This window comes from Prionailurus bengalensis, chromosome E1 (assembly GCF_016509475.1).
Source record: "Prionailurus bengalensis isolate Pbe53 chromosome E1, Fcat_Pben_1.1_paternal_pri, whole genome shotgun sequence".
NCBI classification, from domain to species: Eukaryota; Metazoa; Chordata; class Mammalia; order Carnivora; family Felidae; genus Prionailurus; species Prionailurus bengalensis.
This window is the reverse complement of record NC_057347.1, coordinates 41,371,772-41,389,722: the sequence shown is the minus strand read 5'-3', so window position 1 is coordinate 41,389,722 and position 17,951 is coordinate 41,371,772. Positions and strand designations below refer to the sequence as shown.

Here is a 17,951-nt window from a genome sequence, read left to right as displayed (position 1 = left end):
CTTTCGGACTTTCTTGACCTTGCAATTCTTCCTGAGGTTTTCCTTATTGAGGTCCTCTCAGATCTCTATATAACGGGTGGAACCTTCAAATTTCCTTTGGCGTATAGGAAGGGAGGGGCTTTTTCAACAATGTACATGGACCCCTCGGTTAAAGTGCATCTAACTTTTTGGCTCAGGGAATTCGGTTTGGGAGTCAATTCTTCCTCTCTCCACCCACGCTCAACAAATTATAAGCGCACATTAGAAGATAGACATGAGGGAAGGAGGAAATCCCAATCGTTAGAGCAACTTGTAGAGATTCATTGCAATTCTCATAAAATTCCTCTATGAATGCTAAGAGTTCACTTGAGTCAAAACACCACAAAATTCGGAAGGTCCGCTTAAGCACAAGTCCTCAAGGTGATCATAACTCATGTAAAGCTGAAAAACTCACTGATGTTAAAAGAAAAAGGCGATCAACGAACAGGATCTTAGCTACATCTCTATCCGCTCGCTCCCCAAACCAAAAACCACCCTTAAAAACCTCAATAGTCTACACAGCGAAACAGCAGAAACTACTGCGAAGAAACGTGAAAGTTGCGGCTAGAAGCAGAAGCTGCAACTCGAAAAGAAAAGACAGGGCGGAAACTGACTTTTGAGACACACGAGTGTTTCCTCCCAAGGGGAGGTGCACCGTTCCTGGAAGTACTGCAATACCAGGTCGATGCGCGGAGTGGACGGAGCAAGCTCCTATTCCATCTCCCGGCTCCAAAAATCCATTTAATATATTGTCCTCGGATAGAGGACGTATCAGATATTAAACTGATAAGAACAGATACTACACTTGATCTTAGCCAAAAGGCCGAGAAGCGATAACCACATCTTCCCCAGCGCATCGACACCCTCCCTCTCACTCCTCCTTTGGGTCATGGTGAGAAAAGTCACCCTCAAACGAAGGCTCACCCTCTTTCCTTAGACTGGACAGTGTGTCATCGTCACAACTCCTAAGACATACTCAGTTTATCAGATCGCTTAACTTGTTCGGGGCTTTCACGCTTTTTATTGTTTTGCTCCCATAGCTCGCGAGAGAAACAGCCACTTTAATTTGCATGTCCCGCCCACACACGCGCCGTTTCCTGGTTTCCTGCCGTCAGCGCCGGCTCGCGCGCGCTCGCGCTCTCTCTCTGTCTCTCTCTCTCTCTCGCCTTGAAAGGGAAACGCGCCTGTAGCGGGAAAGCTGTCTCAAGTCTCATTTCCTTGGAGAAAGCCCAGAACGAGACAAATAGCTTTGTGAGGTTTTTCTTGGCAGCATTTTTCTTTTCTTCTTAAATTTCTTTTCGCACGTACAGCAACGTTGAAAGATTTCTACCGTGAGCACCCACCACCTAACATCATGGATCTGTTGTGTGCTGTACATACATACACCGACACAGATGCAGATACATATATATCCATCCCTCTACCCTTTTACTAAGCTGTCTTGCTCTAGGAGTTATGAGATCAACAACCGTTTCTCTTTTTTTTTCTAGTTTCTCTTTTGAGCAGTTCTATTTGTAAATAGTGGTATTTCATGACTTGTATTCTCGTTTATAGGTCTTCTAACGGGGGGTGGGGGGGACTTTGCTTGTTAGAATAAAACGCATTCCATGTCGCAGTTCCCATATGGGTCCATCGGTGGACCCTCTTAATAACTTGTCAACGCCATCCGGCCAAAGACCACCAGGAACACACCTGTAATGAAAAGGCTTGGGTTACCGCTTGCTGCAAAGTGAGAAGGAACCCGCGGGGCGCCTCAGTGAGAGGGTGTCAGGAATGGCTCATTATATACAGGATGTAGGCTTGCATTAGGGGGCTTGGGGAAGGTTTAAGTGAGCGAGGCCTTCCTTTGGGATGCGAAGGGTGGCGGAATTGCCCCCCTCCCCCGCCGCCCGCCAATATGCCACTTTGGCGTAAGGATTATTTCCAGCTGAAACAGGAGGAAAAAACTCTTCCCTCCCCCGATTGGCCTAAAATCAGGACATAAAGGTATACAGGAGTTAACTACGGACAACCCTGGATCCTTATCAGCCCGGAGACTGGCACCAGAGACTCTACCTAACAAATTTTACTGCCCAGCCCTTATCTTCCACTGTTTCCCCATATAGTTACCATCCCACAGTTGGCCAGCCTAGAAACTCAAAACCCTTTTACTTTTTGTCACTTTTCTGAAAATTTATTTTTTTGTTTCTGTTTGTTTTGTTTTTAAAGATTCTTTATTTGTATATTTTATTTTCAGAGAGAGAGAGAGAGACGGAGAGAGAGAGCACACACACGCAGGAGGCGGGGCGAAGGGGGGGGGGAGAGAGAGAGAGAGAGAGAGAGAGAGAGAGAGAGAGAGAATCCCCAGGAGGCTCTGTGCTGTCGGCCAGTGCAGAGCCCGACTCCGGGCTCGATCTCATGAACCATGAGACCATGACCTGAGCAGAAATCATGGGTCAGACACTTAACCGACTGAGTCACGCAGGCGCCCCTGTTTGTTTTGTTTCAAGCGGCTATGTAAGCCCAAGTTCCAGCCACCCCATTGGGTTATTCATCCCTGACTTTCTCCTGTGTATATATGAGATACGTACACTAATACACTTCTGTTTCTTTTTCTCTTTTTAATGCGTCTTTTGCTACAAAGCCCCAGCCATCCTCCCCTTCCCACCACCCCCAAGAACCTTGAAGGGGAGAAGGACAAAGATTCGCCCCCTCCAGACAACACACACACACACACACACACACACGCACGCACACGCACGCACGCACACACTCTCCTACAGATGACCTCAGGCAGTGGGGGTAACTCAGTGATTGGGTAGCTGAATACATCTTACCTAGAAGAAAGGAAGAATAGAGCGAGGCCAAAACTGCGACTGGGAAAGTAGCAGCAGTTACTCATATTAGCTAGGATAGGGGGTGTTTGGTCAGTTTTGTTGTTTGGACAATATTCTTCTTTTTTCTTGTCTCAGTTCGGAGGCGACTACGGAGTGGCCTTGTTTCTGTCTTGATTCATCACGGGTCACAGAGTGACCTTAATCTGTTGATGTTGAAAATAAATAAAGGAGGGGCGCCTGGGTGGCTCAGTCGGTTGGGCGTCCGCCTTCGGCTCAGGTCATGATCTCGCGTTCTGTGAGTTCGAGCCCCGCGTCAGGCTCTGTGCTGACAGCTCAGAGCCTGGGGCCTGTTTCAGATTGTGTGTCTCCCTCTCTTTCTGACCCTCCCCCATTCATGGTCTGTCTCTATCTCAAAAATAAATAAATAAACGTTAAAAAAAAAAAAAAAAGACAGAAAGAAAATAAATAAAGGAGAGCTCAGTTAAAATGGAGTCGGGAAGCACTGGAAAGGGGAGCTCTCAAGCATGTGCCACTCCTTGCAGCCTGCCTACCCTTAGCGGGAAGAAGGAAGACAAAAATTTATTCTGACAAGGGAGACCCTTTTCACATAGGAAGCTTATCTCCTGCCTTTAAGAAAAAGAAGGAAGAGCCCTTGTTGCACCCCAGCCAACAAGGCACTAACCCCCGCTTGCAGCTAATGAGAAGCCGCCAGGACCTCTAACTCCTGTTCTTCTCCAGGGAACTGTTGCTCAAAACAAGCCTCCCCAGCTTCCTCCTAAAACGTAAACAAAGGCTGACCTTCCTTTTGCCTCTTCGGACTTGTCTGCAGTTCACCATAGCCTGCAGGTCCGTAATCGCAATTCCTCTGCTATTCCCGAATAGCTAGTAAAATAGGGTTTTTTGCTAGTAAAATAACTGGCTGTTTTATTTTTCAGATTGCCGCCACTGTTGTGTGAAACTGTTTACGTTCCACGGGAGACCCCCACAGCCTAGCTGTGAGTGTCAGGCCAGCTTCTGCGGCTGCTTTTCTCTCTGTCTCCAAACCGAAGACACATCGCGGGGTCTGAAAGGGCGGGCCTACGCCAGCCGACTCCATCTTGTTCTGTGTCCTTCACCTTGACCACACCTCCTCCCCTTGACTCCATCTTGTTCTGTGTCCTTCACCTTGACCACACCTCCTCCCCTTGAGTAAACCCTCCCTCACCTGCCGGACCCTTCCCCGGGACCCCTCCCCAGCCAATCGGCTGAGGCCATAGCCATTACCTCACCAACTGCCCCCAGGCCCCAATAAAACCTTTGTCCTTTTGAAACTCGCTCTCTTTCCCTGGTATCTCACCGCTGCGTCGGTGCAGGTAGGGGATTGAGCTCGAGCTAGCTCGAATAAAGGCTCTTTGCTTTTGCATCGGACTCGGCTCCCTAGTGGTCTTTGGGGATCACGAATTCTGGGCATAACATTTGGGGGCTCGTCCGGGATCCCCAAGACCCCCAAGGGACCCCCGACCCGGAGAGCCTGACTGGCCACGGTTAGTGTCTGTCCTGTCTTTTCTGTGTGAGCTCATTTCTGGAATTCTGGTAGTGCCCGACGCGGTCTAAGTGGACGCACTGGAGGACCACGGGCCGGGAGTTTCGGAAGACGTTCCGATTCTCCCTTCTGGAGGGACGTGGAATCCCCTCATCTGTTTTCGGAGGGACGTGGAATCCCCTCAAAGGTCTGAGACGAGGCGGGTCGCTCCCGCTGGTCGGCGTGAGGCCGTCGTCTTTGGAGGGACGTGGAATCCCCTCATCGGTTTTGGAGGGACATGGAATCCCTTCAAAGGTCTAAGCTAGCTTGCAGTTCTGCTTCCATGGAGTTGGAAGACTTTCTAGGGGCCCTCTGTTTGTCTGTTTTTGTGTTTCTCTGTTTTGCTCTGTGGACTTACTGGACGGACGTTATGGGACAGACTCGGACTACTCCTCTAAGTATTATGATTGATCACTTTAAGGATGTGAGGGGAAGAGCTAACAACCTCAGTGTGGAAGTCCAAAAGGGTCGGTTGCAGTTTTTTTGTTCTAGCGAGTGGCCAACTTTCAATGTCGGATGGCCACCAGAGGGGACCTTCGACCTCCCTACCATCCACCGAGTCAGGAGTATCATCACTCAGCCTAAGATGGGCCATCTTGATCAGCTCCCTTACATTATCACTTGGCAGGACCTTGTAGAAGACCCACCCTCTTGGCTTAAGCCCTTCCTAAACCTGATCTCTCCAGAGCCAAAACCCATTCTTGCTTTGCAGGAGACAGAGAAGAGGAAACGTCTTACCCAGCCTTCAGCACCCCTCTACCCTGTCCTACAGGGGGGTACTGAAGAAGAATTAATTTTTCCTCCCCCGTATAACCCCTCTAGGATGCCAGAAGAACACCATCCTCCCCCTCCGGGGGAGGCAGACGCTGTTCCGAGAGCGGGAGGCGGAAACGCTCCAGGGGGAAGCCCGCCCTTTACCCGACAAAGGGCTCAGAGGGCGCAATCCGCCTCCGCCGCCGACTCCACTATTCTGCCCCTGCGAGCCACCGGACCCCCAGACGCGGAGGGGAATCAGCCCCATCACTATTGGCCTTTCGCCACTAGTGACCTCTACAATTGGAAAGCTCAGAATCCTAAGTTTTCCGAGAAACCGGCAGGGCTTATTGATTTATTAGACTCTGTTCTTTTTACCCATCAGCCCACGTGGGATGATTGCCAGCAGCTTTTGCAGGTCCTGTTCACGACTGAAGAAAGAGAAAGAATCCTCAATGGGGCCCGAAAACTAGTTCCGGGCGCAGATGGGAATCCCACCACCAACCAGGCTCAGATAGATGCCTCCTTCCCCTTAACTCGGCCCCAGTGGGATTTCAACACGGCAGAAGGTAAGGAGAGGCTCCGGGTCTACCGCCAGACTCTAATGGGGGGTCTCCGAATGGCTGCTAGAAAGCCAACCAATTTGGCCAAGGTAGGAAATGTACAACAGGGAAAAGATGAATCTCCGGCTGCCTTTTTAGAGCGGATCATGGAGGCATTCCGTACCTATACCCCCATGGATCCAGAGGCTCCGGAAAGCAAGGCAGCTGTTATCATGGCCTTTGTAAACCAATCGGCCGTAGACATTAGGAGAAAATTACAGAAAATAGATAGACTAGGAGAAAAAAGTCTGCAGGACTTACTGGTGGTAGCCGAAAAGGTATATAATAACCGGGAGCCTCCTGAGGACAAGCAGGCTCGCGCCATGGTGGCTGCCAGCAGTAAGCAGACTCGAGACCTGGCCAGAATACTGCTAGCTACCACTGCTGACTTCCCCGAGGAACGAGACCGCCGTCTCCGGCAGCTGGCAGACGACGCAAGAAAAGGTAAAAGCACCACCAAGGGGGGGGGGGGGGGGGGGAAGCAGAGGCTGCAGAAGGATCAGTGTGCATACTGCAAGGAGATAGGGCATTGGGCCCGAGATTGTCCGAAAAGGGCCGGCGGGAAGGGAAGCAAGACTGATCGAGTAAAAGTCCTAGAGCTGGATGAACTAAGTGATTAGGGGAGTCAGGGTTCGGACCCTCTCCCCGAACCCAGGGTAACTCTTAAAGTGGAGGGGACCCCTATTGACTTCCTTGTCGACACCGGAGCACAACATTCGGTCCTCCGCACCCCACAAGGAAAACTAGCTAGCAAGAAGTCCTGGGTACAAGGGGCAACTGGTATGAGCCAGTATTCATGGACTACCCGAAGAACAGTAGATTTGGGGATGGGCCGGGTATCCCACTCCTTTATGGTAATACCAGAACGCCCCTACCCGCTGTTAGGACGGGACTTACTGACCAAGATTGGAGCTCAGATAACTTTCAGACAAGGGGGGCCTCAGGTCACCGATGGCAAGGGCCACCCCATCCAGGTCCTGACCATGAAACTAGAGGATGAATACCTCCTCCACCAGGAGGCGCTCCCGAGAGAGGATAATATAGACAGATGGCTACAAGAATTCCCCTCGGTTTGGGCAGAGACAGGGGGGATGGGACTAGCCGCTCATAGGACCCCAGTCCTGGTAGAGCTCAAGCCAGGAGAGAGTCCGGTAAGGATCAAACAATACCCCATGTCTCAGGAGGCCCAGAAGGGGATCCAGCCACACATCCGGAGACTACGAAGCCTAGGGGTACTAGTTCCTTGCCAGTCTGCCTGGAACACCCCCCCTACTGCCGGTCAAAAGCCTCACACAAATGACTACCGACCGGTACAAGACCTCCGGGAAGTAAATAAGAGGGTCGTGGACATACACCCAACTGTTCCCAACCCATATACTCTCTTGAGCTCCTTGGCGCCCTCCAGGGTCTGGTATACTGTACTAGATTTAAAGGACGCCTTCTTCAGTCTGCCGCTGGCACCCCAGAGCCAACCCTTGTTCGCCTTCGAGTGGCATGATCCGGAGGAGGGCTACAGTGGGCAACTCACCTGGACACGGCTACCTCAGGGATTCAAAAATTCACCCACCATCTTCGACGAGGCACTACACGAGGACCTGGTATTTACAGACACCTTCTCTGGCTGGGTGGAGGCATACCCAACCAAGCATGAAACGGCTCAGACGGTGGCTAAGAAGCTACTAGAAGACATCTTACCCAGGTATGGTTTTCCTGCCCTGGTAGGATCAGACAATGGACCAGCTTTTATCTCACAGGTAACACAGGCAGTAGCCAAGGCGGTGGGGGCAAACTGGAAATTACATTGTGCTTATAGGCCCCAGAGCTCAGGACAGGTAGAAAGAATGAACAGAACCCTAAAAGAGACCCTTACCAAATTAACCATGGAGCCAGGCGGGGACTGGGTGACTCTCCTACCGTGCGCCCTTTACCGGGTTAGAAACACTCCTTACACTCTGGGTTTTACTCCCTACGAGATCATGTTTGGCAGGCCACCCCCTGTTATTCCCAGCCTTCTAGCTGAACTTATTGCTGAGTTTAAAGATCAAGAACTTTTTCTTTCCTTGAGCGGGCTCCAGAGGGCGCACGAGGACATTTGGCCGCGCCTCCGTGCCATCTACGAGGCTGGCCGGATCCCAACACCTCATCAGTACAGGCCGGGAGACTGGGTCTACGTCAAGAGGCACCACCGAGAGACTCTCGAGCCGCGCTGGAAGGGACCCTACATCGTGGTGTTGACAACCCCCACCGCTCTCAAGGTAGACGGCATCGCGACCTGGGTCCATCACACCCACGCTCAGCCAGCGGACCCCTCCTCGATCCGGAAGGACTTCGTCACGCGATGGGCCATCAGTCGGGACCAACACAACCCGCTCAAGCTCAAGCTACAGCGCATTCGACCTACCTAATATTGGTAACTCTGTTAACTCTGCTTGTCATTGCTCATGCTGCCGGGAGTCCCCACGCCCCCCAAAACATCACCTGGCAGATCATAGACACCAGCTCGGGGACAATACTTAATCAGACCTCCCAGAGCCACCCCAGGGACACTTGGTTCCCAGAACTTTTCGTAAACCTCCAGACTCTGTCCTTCTTGTCACCATAAATGCAGCCGGTCCCATGATTGGGTCCGTAAGCTACATGACAAGGGGGGAATGAAAGGGCGGGCCTACGCCAGCCGACTCCATCTTGTTCTGTGTCCTTCACCTTGACCACACCTCCTCCCCTTGAGTAAACCCTCCCTCACCTGCCGGACCCTTCCCCGGGACCCCTCCCCAGCCAATCGGCTGAGGCCATAGCCATTACCTCACCAACTGCCCCCAGGCCCCAATAAAACCTTTGTCCTTTTGAAACTCGCTCTCTTTCCCTGGTATCTCACCGCTGCGTCGGTGCAGGTAGGGGATTGAGCTCGAGCTAGCTCGAATAAAGGCTCTTTGCTTTTGCATCGGACTCGGCTCCCTAGTGGTCTTTGGGGATCACGAATTCTGGGCATAACAGGTCTTAGGAATCTTATTCTCCCTGTAATCTCAAAACAACGAAACAATTTGCTATTGCATCATCCTGGGGCTATTTTTGCCTGAAGTTATTCCTCAATCCCCAACTAGGACGGAGAAATCTACAAGGCTAAGGAAATGGAATCCCTCAGAGCCGTGAGGCGGCAGGGAAACACCTCACCAGAGTGGCACCCACCATCCCTCAGTTTTCTCCCTGCCTTGTTGCAATTAAAAACAAAGTAGCGAATCATCTTTCCAGAAGGTACACAAGCAGATGGGAGACACTATCCTGGCAGTCTGAATTTTGCTTTTGTTGAATGTCATCGAGAATTTGGAAATTTTCACCTTTCCACCCATAATATGGGCAAAGAAGAGAACTCTGACACGGTTAGATGAATGATTAGACTCTGACTAGACGAACCCGAAGATGAAAGCAAAGGACTGGTCTCTAATGAGGAGGGTGAAAGGGATCAACATGAGTGAAACCTCCGACCGCACGTCTTCAAATGACAATATCCTAGATGAATTTTCTCAAACACCAGACTTTGCAGGTCAACAGAATTGCAAGCCACCGAGGGTTAAAAACATAAAAAATAAAAATGAAAAAAACCTTCGACTGTTGTGTTTTGACGGTGCAAGTGAAAGGGCGGGCCTACGCCGGCCAACTCCATCTTGTTCTGTGTCCTTCACCTTGACCACACCTCCTCCCCTTGAGTAACCCCCCCGCCCCCCACCTGCCTAACAGGACTCGGACCCTTCCCCAGCCAATCGGCTGAGGCCATAGCCATTACCTCACCAACTGCCCCTACCTAGGCCCCAATAAAACCTTTGTCCTTTTGAAACTCGCTCTCCCCCCTCCCCCCCCCCCCCCCCCCCCCCCCCCCCCCCCCCCCCCGGTATCTCACCGCTGCGTCGGTGCAGGTAGGGGATTGAGCTCGAGCTAGCTCGAATAAAGGCTCTTTTGCTTTTACATCGGACTCGGCTCCCTGGCGGTCTTTGGGGAATCACGAATTCTGGGCATAACACAAGAAGAACCAGAAGTAGTGATAAGGCCGAACCTGTTGGAGAGATGTATTGGAAATACTGGAGAAGCAATATTTCACAGGCCGGGTAGGACAGCCAATGAGCAGTCCGTTGCATTTGGAGGATGTCCCCGGATTCGGATATTTAGGCCTTCAAAACCTGGAAAGTATGAAGTGTAAGAATGTGAGTTTTGTTGTGTTTAATTAAACTCGTGTCAATTTTAAATAAAGCAGTTTCCCACAGTGCTTTTTAAAAAATTTTTACATTTATTTACTTCTGATAGAGACAGGGCACAAGTGGGGGAAGGGCAGAGAGAGAGAGAGAGAGAGAGAGAGAGAGAGAGAGAGAGAGAGAGAAAGAGACAGAATCTGAAGCAGGCTCCAGCTCTGAGCTGTCAGCACAGAGCCGGACGCCGGGCTCGAACTCACAAACCAAGAGATCATGACCTGAGCCAAAGTCAGACGCTTAACCGACTGAGCCACCCAGGTGTCCCCTCCCCCAACGCTTTTATTTTTCCTTCTCCTGAAAGGGCCTCTTGGAGCCTGGGTAACAAATGTGTTGAGGTCTATCTAGTTTTCTCCCCGGCACACTGAGAGTTTAGGTGAGCCAGATCAGCCCGGTGCTATGGTTTTCGCCGGCTACAGTCAGTGGCACAGGTGGCACCAAGAACGTGTCAAGGACCTGAGGGTATGTGCAAGGAAATGAATCCAGGTCAATAGGGAGGCAAGGACATTGAGGGATCCGGGGGTAGGGGTGGGGTGTAGGTGTGAAGGAACAGAGAAGTGTCAGGTGTCAAAGGGCAGAGGAAGGGTAGAAGGCGATGGGAGAATGTGATGCTGGATGGGGACACGGTTAGAGCAATTGGGAATGACAAAATCTAGCGGGCCGACGAGGGGGGATAGATTTTAGCCGCGGCGTAGAAACTGAGAGGTCAGGCGGGGTGTTCGGAAGGAATCGCCCGTGTGACTGTTGAAACTCACCAGGAATGACAGAAGTGTCTCAGAGAGAGACAGCCAGGAGCTAAACCTTCAAAAGCGAAATGAGCTGCAGCTAGCTGGACTTTAGAAAGCACAAGGACTGGCAAGGCGGCGGGGGGGCGGGGGGGGCGTGTACAACATAAACGGCCGGGCGCGGGGAGGAGAGCAAAGCTCTTTGAGAGGTAACGTGGAGCAAGACTCCCGGGAACGAGAAATGGAAGGTTTAGAAGAGCTGGCAAACCGGAAAAGGGAAGACGAGAGAATGGAACGAAAAACGACCGCCAGAGGAAAAAAAGGAGAGAAGACAAAAAAAAAAAAAAGAGAGAGAGCGCGCGCCGCAAACTAAGCGCCATATCTGCTTTTAGAAACCCACTGAAAGGAAGGGAAGTGCACCGTTCCCGGAAGTACTGCAATACCGGGTCGATGCGCGGAGTGGACGGAGCAAGCCCCTATTCCATCTCCCGGCTCCAAAAATCCATTTAATATATTGTCCTCGGATAGAGGACGTATCAGATATTAAACTGATAAGAACAGATACTACACTTGATCTTAGCCAAAAGGCCGAGAAGCGATACCGGCCTGCCCCTCCCTCTCCAGTACCGTTCTCCCATCATCCATATTCAACTCATGGTGAGAACCCTAACGCTCACTCCTTTTCTGATATCCTTTGCGACATCGACAGGACCATCGATAATCACTAGAATACTTTTGTGCACATTTTTTTCGTTCTCCACATTCTGAAGGGGAAATCCCGTATCCCTGGTTGGCCCGTCCTTACCGCGCCGCCGCACAGCCATTTCTAATCTGCATGATGCCCCGCCTTTTGTTCCCTGAGGAGGCGCGGCCGCCGCGGCCCGACTCCACCCTCCCGACCGCCTCTGCGCGCCGCGAGCCCAAACCCAACTGGGGGCCCACCTCCCGGCGTGCACACACCTCGCGCAAAGACCCGGGAGGAGGGGCGGCTGGCGGGGACTGCGAAGGGACAGCCAACACGGCTGCAGATCCCGGGGCTTCCGGGAGCCCGTGAAGGCAAGACCTTGCTTTTGGCCGCTGCTCTGCCCGCCCCGCCCCGCCCACTCAACCACCGTTCAGTGAATGACATCCTGCCTCCTACACTCCCAGCCAGTGCCCCGCGCGTCGCGATGCTGACGGCTCTTCAGCAGCACGCCCACCCTCCACCCCCACCCCCGGCTCGCGTCCGCGTCCTTCGGGCCGTCTTCCGCCCCAGAGTCCCAGCCCCAGGCTGGTTCCCTCGCGAGAAGGAGATGTCCTCCTGGATTACTTTCATTGGGATGGAACAGTTCCCGTCGCGAATCAATAACTTGGCGTTTCCCTCTCCTCGGCGTGATTCACTCCCGCGGAGTTTGCTCAGATACACACGCACGGACCCAAGTGCCTGCAAAGTGCGCTCGGTGGACGCCAGTCGTATGCCCTTGTGTCCTCGCCGTGAGTGCGGTGTGGTCACGGTCCTGCCAACTCTTGCCGCAAGGGGGCCTTGAATTTCGGGGGAGCAGGGACAGTGACTGCAGGAGCACGGCGGCGGACGTTCTCAGGCAGCGCCTGCTGCTCCAGTCCCGCCAGCAACTCCGCGTGGCATCAAAGGGGGGATTGCTTGGGGGCGGGGGGGCGGGGGGGGGCAGGGGAGCAGGGGGAGGGGCCGATCTTACAGGTGAAAATGGTACCTCGGCACGGTTTTGACTTGTACTTCTCTAATCATGGGTAAGAAGATAAGGCTGAGTGTTCTCTCCTGTGTTTGAGAGCCCTGGACTCTCTCTGTTCGGGGACTTCGGCCCTTTTTACTTGCTAGGTTAACTGGTCGGGCTTTATCATAAGGGCTTGTATCGGCAATTTACAGTTTAAGGCCCTTTGTATGTAATACAAGCAGTGAGTATTTTCTTCTGTTGGCTATCTGTCTTTTGAGGATTTCATCTCCTTAAGGTTCCACTGAAAGTTATATTTTAGAGGCGCCTGGCTTGCCACTCTTGACCTGGAGGGGTCGTGAGTCCCAGCCCCACGTTTAGGCGTAGACATTATCTAAAACATAGGGGCGCCTGGGTGGCTCAGTCAGTTGAGCCTCGAGCCTCTGACTTCGGCTCAGGTCAGGATCTCAGGTCAGGGTTTGTGGGTTTCAGCCCCACGTCCGGCTCTGTGCTGACAGCTCAGAGCCTGGAGTCCGCTTTGGATTCTGTGTCTCCCTCTCTATCTGCCCCCTCCACTGCTCGCGCTCTGTCTCTCTCGCTCTCAAAAATAAACAAATAAATATCACAAACTATTTTTTTTTAACGTTTATTTATTTTTAGACAGAGAATGGAATGGGGGAGGGTCAGAGAGAGGGAGACACAGAATCTGAAACAGGCTCCAGGCTCTGAGCGGTCAGCACAGAGCCCGACGCGGGGCTCGAACTCAGGGACCGCGAGATCATGACCTGAGCCGAAGTCGGCCGCCTAATGGACTGAGCCACCCAGGCGCCCCCACAACCTATTTCTTAATTTAAAAACCCATTACATTAACAAACAACCTTTAAAAAGTTATTTTTTCTATCATCCTATTCATCACGAAAAAAATAGCTTTCAGATGTTTTTCAGATGAGGTTATAAAATAATTTCCTAGATCTTCCCTTAGGTCTTTTTCTTCTTTCTCCACAGCTAAATCTTTGAGCCATTTGGTATCTACTCTGCAGTACAGTGCAAAGGAATGTATTTTTCCTTCACAACTTTGAGATGCCACCTTGGATCCTAAACTGTACCGCGTGTACATTTTTGTAACACTCCTGGATCTTTCTTCCTCTCTCTCTCTTTCCTTCTTCTTTTTCTAAATGTTTATTTTTGAGAGAGAGCCCAGGCAGGGGAAGGGCGGGGGGGGGGGGGGGGGGGGGGGGGGGGGGGGGGGGGGGGGGGGGGGGGGGGGGGGGGGGGAGGGGGGCGGGCAGAGGCTCCGAAGCAGGCTCTGTGCTGACAGCAGCGAGCCCGATGCGGGGCTCGAACTCACCAACCATGAGATCATGACCTGAGCTGCGAAGTCCCCCTCTCAACCAACTGGGCCACCCATGTGCCCCCTCCCCCCTTTTTAAAGACGTTATTGTTGAGTAATCTCTTCCATGCTCTACCGACTGAGCCAGCCAGGCCGCACCACCACCACCCCCACCGCCACCCCACCCCGCCTTCGATTTTTCTTTAAAAAGTAGCAGAACAGGGGTGCCTGGACAGCTCAGTCGGTAGAGCATGAGACTCTTGATCTCAAGGCTATGAGTTCAAGCCCTGCAGGGGACATAGAACTTACTTAAAAAATAAAGTAGCGGAACACGTTTGATTCTTTGCGTCCACGGGATTGACCCATCCTTTCCATGTGGATGATGGTTGGGCGCCCATCAGACAGAGCCCAACTCCGGGACGTGACTGTGATCCTATTCCTGCCCCCTAGGCATTCATGGTGGGGGTGAGGGGGTGCGTGGTCACTTGTATGGAGAATCCTCCTCAAGAAAATGGATGCCCCATTCGGAAAGCGACAGGCACTACAGAGTGGACGGACCCTCGGACAGAGCAGGAGGCCCAGTGATAAAGCTCTTGTCTTTTTACCCTGGGGAAATGGATCTGCCCAGGAGGACAAAACCACCAGCACTCTGGGCCTCCTGCCATCGCCAGCGGTTCCAACTTAAGGAATAGTCATTAATCACCTTCAACTCCACGACCCACCGGGGCGGTGCTTGGTCCTGGGAAGTAGAGAGAAACCAGACACCATTCCCGCCTCCTCGCTGCCCCAACCAGGGAGCATCCAGGCCAGGACCAGGATAAGACACCTGCCCAAAAGGCCACAACTCCAGGTTCGATGCGGAGGGGACTGTCAGAGATGAACACATGGTTGTGGCTCCCACCTGGCTGTGTGACTCCCTTGAGGCCCAAGGCCTCTCCCGTTTGGCTCTGCGTCCCTATGGGAAGCATGCGATACATATTCAATAAAGGAGAAGGTGGGATGGAACACAAAGCCAGCTGAATCAGGAAGACCTGCCTGACGTCTTGGCGGGGGGGGGGGGGGGGGGGTTGGGGGGGGTGGTGGCCTAAAGAACAAGTCAGAATGCCCATGCAAGTCAGAATTTCAGGGCACATGAGGGGGGAACCCGGGCATTGCAGTCTGACCAAGAGCGGGGGCAGGGGAGCGATTGGGGAATGAAGGGACCGGTTTGTATCCCACTGACCTGCCCAGCCACCTTGGAGTTATGATCTGGGCCTCAAAACTGGGGACCCTTGCTTCTGGTGGGCTCCTCCCTATCGTCATGCCCCCACCCCCATGTCCCCGTCCTTCACAGACTCATTCATATCTCAAAGTCAGCCAGCAGGTTCAGCTTCTCACAGGAACCTGACGTACCCCTTCCCCTTCCCTTTCTTCCTCCACCTTGTCCCCACCGGCCGGCCTGGCCCTGCCCCCACTCCACCCCCCCACCCCCACCCCCACCCCTCACCTCCCACCCCCGCCCCTGCCCTTGCTCAGGCTGGAACCCTCCTTATCACATCAGATCAAGACGGCCATCAGACTCTGATCCAAGGGATGTTTGTTGAGTATCCACCGTGGAAGGCACCGTTTCACGGGCACCGTGCCCGCAGAAGGCGGCCGCCCACCCCCATTTCACAGAGGGGAAAGCAGCTTGCAGCAGGTAATAGAGAGTCTGACTTCCTTTGGATCTTTGACTGCAGACAGCTTTTAAGTCTCGCCACTCCCTCCTCTCTTCCTGCCCTCCCTCCGGTCGATCTGACAAAAAGCTTTACCCCAGACCCTCCATTCACCACCATAATAAACACACCAACCCAGGCTCCTTCCTTTGCTCTCAAGCCATTTTTGAATCTGCCCGGGAGCCAGCCTGCTCTCCCTGGAAAGCCTCATTATGTGAGCTGTAAACCTTTTCATACCCTCGTGGGTAGTGTCATCGGTCTCCACATCTAAAAGGAAATGCGGGGCGGGCGGGCGGTGAAGAGACGGTCCATCTGGTTCCGCAGAGTGGCAGGCACAACGCAGAAGCTAGGACGTCGTCCGACCGGCACTTGCTCTCAACATATTCCAATGTGGGTCCAAAGGCCTCCCCACCAGACTGGATGGCCTCCTGTCCGTGCCAAGACCAGGGGATCCGTTATTTCCCCATTGGGTACACTGTTTGCTGAGTGCCTACGGTGTGCTAAAGGCGAAGCCAGTCTGGGACTGTCGTAAAGCGACTGGTGCCTGGATTTGCAGGGGTACATGGAACGCTCCCATTGTCCTGGGGAATTCACCGTTTCAGAGTAAGCTGACCGGGGGCATCCTCCCAGATGCTCGAAGGAGTGCTTCTGGAGGCACACGGTGCAACGGAAACGCCTGGCGGGCTAGTGGAGGTACCACCAACCTCGGGCCACCGCCCCAGGGACTCCAATTCGATTGCCGATTGCCGTATGGCAGTGGTGGGACAGGAGTATGATTTAAAGGAAAACCCCAGGAGATTCTGATGTGCCAACCAGGGTGGATAAGCGGCTCCCCACAGATCGATCTGGAACAAGGAATCTTCCTTCCGTACCAGGGAAGACATTTATTTGTACGTATGATCGCATTTGCCTGTAATTTGTTCTGGGACGGCTAAGGGGTCCGGCAGAGCGAGTTGAGAGCTTCTTGAAGGCCCCGGGTTTCAGTCCCCTACATTGCAAGTCGAGCCACATGGGCGTGGGCGTGAAGTATTTCTCCCCAAAAGTGTGGGTCACCAGGCCGTGGGCCTGGGCCCACGCCCAGGGACGGGGCATACGAAGAAAAAAAGCACTTCAGAGGCAGCAAACAGGCACGGTCTTGAGCAGAGAAGCAAGAAAGTTTCAGGAGACCGGAGGCGGCGAAGAGGTGGGGAAAGGGGGTCGGCGCGTGTGACCCAGAGAAGAAGCCAGAGGCACGAAAGGGGAACGCGACTCGGCCGCAGAGCCCGACGACCGGAGGCACGGAGGGGGGCTGACCCCAGGCGGCGGACGCCGAGCGGCGGCACGCGCCTGTGCCAGGGGTACTAGGGCCCAGCCTCCGGGCTCCTCCCCCCCGGCTAGGAATAATAAGACCATACGGCCGCCGACCGTTCCCACAAGCGGGGAAACTGCAAGGCTACAACTTCTGGAACCAAAACGCGGGGCGGGGAAGAAGAAACAGCACAGGGGAAAAAAACAAAAAAACAACAACAGACGAACAGAGAGCAGCAAAAAAAAGAAGAAGAAGAAAAAAAAAAAAAAAAAAAGGCAGCGCAACACACGAGCGACAAAAACCAAGCACTAGATTCCACCTGTAGTTCGCAACCCCACCGCCCTCCCCGCGACCGGAAAGCGGGAGGAAGCGCGCACACCTTCTGGAAATACTGCAATGCCAGGCCGATGCGTGAAGTGGACGGAGCGGACCCCTGACCCCACTTACCCAGCCCCAGCAAACCCACTTAGCATGCCGTGCTCGACCAGAGAACGTATCACATACCGAGCACGAAAAGGACAGCTCCTACACTCGGTCTTACTAAAAAGGCCGGGAATCCTTACCGGCCGCCGCCTCCTCCCCGCTACCGCCCTGCGGCCATCCATATTGCACTCACGGTGAGCCAGGTCACGCTCAGTCCACATTCGTGGCTCACTATCCCGTGGAACGCGCCACACGCGGTGCAGTTGCAGTTGCCCCCCGCATTCCTGGTGAATTTTCGCGTCCCTTTCCGCTCCCTCCCGTCCTTCCCTAGCGGAGGACTCGCTAATTTGCGTGTCCCGCCCCACCCTGCCCCGGGCGGGGGTGGAGGGGTGGGGGGCGTGCCACAACGGTCCCGCTCCGCCCCTGGCCCGGCCCGCCGGGTCCCCGGAACCCTTCCCGCCGCGGGCCCAGGGCAGGGGAGAGGGGCTGCGGGAGGGAGCCGTGGGACCGGAGCGGTCCGCGTGCTCCCGAGAAAGCCGCGGGGGAGAACGCTGTGCGTCGGGGAGGGGAGCGTCCGCCCGGGGGCCCCAGGCGGGGCCCCGACCTTGGGCGGGCAGCGAACTGCGGCCGGGGCAGGAACCTGCGAGCGTGACTGTGAGCGGCCTCCGTCCTACTCACCTCCTCGCCAGCCTCCGGTGACTGAGAGAGACATCCCGCCTCGCCCCCTGTCCCCCGCCCCCCCTCCCCGTCCCCGTCCCCGTCCCCGTCCCCGCCGGGCGTCGGTTTCTTTCCTGGGTTAGTTCTTCTCGAAGTCTGCAGTTAGCCAGCTGTAAGGA

At 53.8% G+C, this 17,951-nt stretch overlaps 1 long non-coding RNA gene and 2 other non-coding genes across 6 annotated transcripts; all 3 read right to left on the bottom strand.

The window, feature by feature from the left end:
- Window positions 1–662: 662 nt before the first annotated feature.
- Window positions 663–853, bottom strand: LOC122486261. Its single transcript, XR_006298109.1, has one exon. It is a non-coding gene; the product is annotated as a U2 spliceosomal RNA (small nuclear RNA).
- On the bottom strand, window positions 666–17,524 carry LOC122485645. Of its 4 annotated transcripts, none has more exons than XR_006297895.1 (3): window positions 17,309–17,524; window positions 9,799–9,922; window positions 666–1,710 (listed from the first exon to the last, which is right to left on the bottom strand). It is a non-coding gene; the product is annotated as an uncharacterized LOC122485645 (long non-coding RNA). The 4 variants fall into 4 exon arrangements; XR_006297896.1 differs by lacking the exon at window positions 17,309–17,524 and adding an exon at window positions 12,023–12,133; XR_006297898.1 differs by lacking the exon at window positions 17,309–17,524 and adding an exon at window positions 11,674–11,784.
- Window positions 11,123–11,313, bottom strand: LOC122486265. Its single transcript, XR_006298113.1, has one exon. It is a non-coding gene; the product is annotated as a U2 spliceosomal RNA (small nuclear RNA).
- Window positions 17,525–17,951: the final 427 nt, after the last annotated feature.